Genomic DNA, 4,847 nt, shown 5'->3' with positions numbered 1-4,847 from the left:
TGGTTTTTAAACATTGTTGTTATGGAACGTGCAACAGCGACTCGAGGTACGCTGATAGGCCGCATATGAAGGATGTTAAAGCCGCAAGCGGCGTCGATCGGCCCTCGCAGCCAAGCGCACTCCGGCCTATTGGCCACCGCCGCGGCTCCGGCCGGCGGGCGGGGTTCGCGCACCGCCGCGGTGCCGGCCGGCGGGCGGGGTTCGCGCACCGCCGCAGATGCTGTTACGCATTTTCCTCTCCCGTCCACCGGGCGATTCCCACAAACGTGTTCGGCAGCGTTCCCCCATGACTCACAACAAATCTGGTGAAAATTAGTTCAATAATTAGCGAGTATAGTTGACTAAAATTGATTCTGCACCTGGTTAACACTTTACACTGAGCCTAGTTCTCGACCGCCCCAAGATGGCGCCTATAGGCGAGAGCAGTCAATGCGGGGGTCTACTCTTTTCTACCTACATGCTAAGCTAGCATTAGCACCTCTATGCTACATGCTGAACTAACATTAGCACCTCTCAGAGCCATAGAGCTAAAAAGAGTCGCGACACTCCCATTGGACTCCGTTGTACGCCGTTTGCCGCCCACTTCCGGGGTATGCAGCCTCGCATAGTTCCAAAAAGCCATTCTATGGCGTCGGACATCATTCACTTCCATTGCTGACTCTCGAGTAACTTCTGAGGTAAGTTGATTAAATAGCTACCTGTTTTGAATTGTCAACTGTCTATATTGTATCATAGGCCATTTATGATGCTTATACTGATCTTTTGTTGTATGTACACAGCGTAATTATATATATGTTTTATCTTGGTAAACCACCGATTGCCTGCTAGTTTGTTAGCTTGACTTGCCTTCTGTGAAGGTAACGTTATATCCAGGGGTAAATTGATTAAATAGCTACCTATTTTGAACTGTCAACTGTCTATATTTTATCAGAGGTCCTTTATGATGCATATACTGATCTTTATTTGTATGTACACAGCGTAATTATATATATATATATATATATATATATATATATATATATATATATTTTATCTTGGTAGACCACCGATTGCCTGCTATTTTTGTTAGCTTGACTTCGCCCTCTGTAAAGGTAGCACTAACGTTATATCCAGGCGTAAGTTGATTAAATAGCTACCTCTTTTGAATTATTATTAAGCCACGACTTGTTTCCATCGCGTTGTAGCTCCAGCCAGCATAAACACCAGTGCATGCGTCGCTTGTCCTTGGTGGTCAGGCAGCGTGATGTTGCCAAATAGCCTCCCCGTTCCCAGATGGAGCTCCACGCCTGGAGTAATGGACATTTCATCTAAGGTAAGCACATACTCTCTCTACATTTCACTCATGCCACCTGCCTTCAGCCTCAGCATCTCAAACACTTCCCCCAAAACTCCCGGCTCCAGCTTTACATGTTGCATCCTCCTTTGCAGCGTGCGGATGTTAGGCAGTGGAATTTGCATTTTCTGGAGGGTTTTATAACCGGTGGTGCCAGTGGTAAATCTTATTTTTATAGCTTTTTTGTCTCCTTTCCCCACCGTATTCCTCTCTTCTTTTCCTGTCCAAGGGCTGTCATTTGGTCTCTGTTAAACATTTGGGTGAACTTCTGATTAACTAAATTGTTCCTCTTTCTTAGCGCCAAATTCATTCTTTTTTGCTGTGCTAGAGCCCTCTCTGCTCTCCTTCTCATTAACTTCTCCATTTTAAGTTGCCTTATTAGGTCCTCCACAATTGCACTATTAGACCCTGGCAGTCTGGTCCCTGGAGCACCTGGCCCTGGCAAAGTTGGTTCATCGTTGCTGGCTCCTGACTGACTGGCCCTCGGCACACACATCCCTGGATCACCTGCCCCTGGTAAAGTAGCCTCTTGGTCGCTCTCTCTGTCTCCTGTCATGTCCCTTTCCTTGCCCTCAAAATCCACCTCAATTTCTCCCTCAACCTCTGTAACAATAACAAGGTAATGTTGCTGTTATATGTATTTTGCATTTGCACCTACTGTTATCTTCAATAAAAGGGTACACTACACTCCTATAGAAAACAAATTAAAGCGAAAAATTACTGTAATGTGAATCAAATCATCTGCCACAATCAGAAACCAAAAAAATGTATAAACTCATCTACTGGCAATGGTTAATTTGGTAGAAATTTTTAGATTATCTACATTCTGTATGCAAATCCTCAGAGAATCCCTGAAGCTGGATGTACTAATATGTATGTAATGTCTCATTAGGAGTGTAGTCTATCCTTGAATTACATTAAATGGGGAATATTTTTAGTGTCCAGGACTCAGATGAAGAGGATGTTAGTATGCGTTGTTGAGAGGAACTGCCCTACAGTGACTGGCCGTAGTGCTTACTGGAACTCCACAGGTGTGAGTCTGATGTATGCAAGAGAAAGTATTTTTCTAGGCAGTCCTGAATGAACTGGCTTTAATGAACATATTTGTGCCTCTGTCTCAACAGATCTTGCTGAACCAGCAGTATCGTTGTTGTGGCCATCACAGGTTTCAGTGGAGCACCCCAAAAAAAAATGGTTACGATACCTGTTCTTAACGCCTGTTTACACATTTGTTGTTCTTGTTCACACATGCTGTATGTATGTTTGTTGATATTATTCATGCTTGTTCCCGTTTTTTTTTGTTCCACATTGTTCATTTTTATCTTATGCCAGATACCTTTATTATTAATGTTGTCCTTCCCTTCAGCCCTGATGCACTCTGAAGCCTGATGTATGTGGAGGATTTTTTTTTTAAATGTATTTATAATATTCCTCCCTGTTCCTTCACTTTGTTCTTGTTTTTCCAGTTAGATACATACATTTACACACACACACATCTTGTTGTCTCACTCAGTATTTTTTATTAAACAATATTTTATTCATTCATCCAAGCTTAATGAGTTGTTATTCTTTAATATATTTGATTCTTTGTGCATGGCTTAGTATTAAAATTATCATTGTTGTGTGGCCAACTTGTGCCTCATCAGAAAAAGTGGGTGTAAATGCTGAATGGACTGTTCTTTCTCAAAAAAGCAAAAAGCAACAATGGAGTCCAATGGGAGTGTTGCCTGTCACTGTTCTCTATCACTCTCTCTGCAGCTAACCTTACTCTTACTCTGTGCTTTAACCCAGAGACGTAGAGAAAAATCTTAATAGCTCTGCACTTACCTATAGACCCAAACATATAAGCATAGTGCTTTTGATAATATGTGAATGGCTTAATCTTAAAATTATATTCTTAGTCTTAACATGATCATGTTTCACGTTGTGGTCTGGGGGTGACCACTTATCAGAAGTGAGCTAGCTGCTAGGCGAATGCTGAATGGACCACGGCAGACCTAACGCTACCACGAAGGTAAGCTAATGGCTGAATGGGAATTTATAAGCAAAATCACGGTAATCAATAATACAGCCCGGTCGCCATAAAATGAAAATCATGAGACATCTGTCATCACATGAATGATATGGAAAAGAAAACTTAAGTTAGAGCCGTTCTAGCCTGTACTCCTGTCCATACGAACATGAACATAAGCTTTTCCCCCCCAAAAATGTAAAACGTATCTAAGTAATATACAGCTTTTTGTTGTCACCCTGCCTCTCAAAATGGAAAAATGACATTAACAAATATGTAATTATTATTAACATGTCGGCCACCAAAATACTCTTACCTGTTCACTACTTGATGTCGCTGGAATTGGGTCAGGATGTTCTTCGGTTAAGCCGGGCGTACACTGTACGAGTTTATCAGTCGTGGTACTTATATACATCTCAAATTGTGCGACGGAACCGCGGGGTTTAAAAGTTCACCGCTCACGATCTGTGCGGCGCGACGCTCGGACGAGACCGGACTGCTCACACTGTACGTCGTGTCCCCTCTGGGACCGCTTGCTGTGGTGGCAGAGGCAGGCGAGCGATGGTAGGTGACAGGGACCCAGAGCAGGGGTTCGAGCCCAGCTCTGGCAAGGCCCGCAGTACGAAAAACTCGTACAGTGTACGCCCGGCTTTAGGCCCTTTCCTCCGACAAAATGCTTGCTACATATGTAGGTGAATTTGGAGAGACAGCAAGCACAATTTGTGGCAGTGGCAGGTCATTCTGGCAGTTCCAGTGGCAGTTCCGGGTTGCCACGGCGTATTACAGGCAGATGCCACTAGGCTGACAGTCTCCACTGGCATCTGCCACAACAGAGACAGGGTGCCAGTATCTATTGGCAGCTGCCACACCATTTCGGGGGCTTTCAGCGCCGGTTTTCGGCAAAAAAGTGTAGTTAACGTGACTTTACCTGGATTTTTGTTTTGAAATTATGATCTCAGTATTCAATAAACTGTGTCAAACCTTTCATAACGTCATATTTATTTGATGGAACGATGTAATTCATCAGAAAATTAGTGGCCATTGACAGGTGCCACTACAGGGTGCCAGTCTCTCCATCTCGCGGTCTGGTTCAGTCTGCTGACCATTTACACACAAGAGTTATCTCGGTTACCGAGCTCGGACCGGTCTTGGCTCGGTTAAAAACGTGTAGTGTAAACGTGCCTTGTGTGTCTGACAGGGTGGTTAGTAACACTGGGGCCCCTCAGGAGACTGTCCACTCTCCCTTCCTCTTCATCCTTTTCACCTCAGACTTCAACTATTCCTGCCACCTTCAGAAGTTTTCTGATGACTCAGCAATAGTTGGCTGCATTGAAGGGGGTGATGAGAGTGAATATAGGACTGTGGAGGAAACTTTGTCACTTGGAGTGAGCTGAACCATCTGCAGCTCAACGTGACAAAGACTAAGGAGCTAATAGTGGATCTGAGGAGGACAAAAAACACCCGTGACCCCTGGTTCCATCCAGGGGGTCCCTGTTGACACTG

At 44.1% G+C, this 4,847-nt stretch overlaps 1 long non-coding RNA gene across 4 annotated transcripts; it reads left to right on the top strand.

The window, feature by feature from the left end:
• Nucleotides 1–313: 313 nt before the first annotated feature.
• Nucleotides 314–2,829, top strand: LOC118561375. 4 transcript variants are annotated; one of them, XR_004930000.1, is made up of 5 exons: nt 326–677; nt 1,185–1,312; nt 1,704–1,849; nt 2,272–2,364; nt 2,458–2,829. It is a non-coding gene; the product is annotated as an uncharacterized LOC118561375 (long non-coding RNA). The 4 variants fall into 4 exon arrangements; XR_004930002.1 differs by adding an exon at nt 1,042–1,091 and having other exon boundaries at nt 2,272–2,829; XR_004930001.1 differs by having other exon boundaries at nt 314–677; nt 1,429–1,849; nt 2,272–2,829.
• The last annotated feature ends 2,018 nt before the right edge of the window (nt 2,830–4,847 follow it).

Source organism: Fundulus heteroclitus, unplaced genomic scaffold (assembly GCF_011125445.2).
Source record: "Fundulus heteroclitus isolate FHET01 unplaced genomic scaffold, MU-UCD_Fhet_4.1 scaffold_62, whole genome shotgun sequence".
NCBI classification, from domain to species: domain Eukaryota; kingdom Metazoa; phylum Chordata; class Actinopteri; order Cyprinodontiformes; family Fundulidae; genus Fundulus; species Fundulus heteroclitus.
This window is presented reverse-complemented; position numbering and strand designations above follow the sequence as displayed.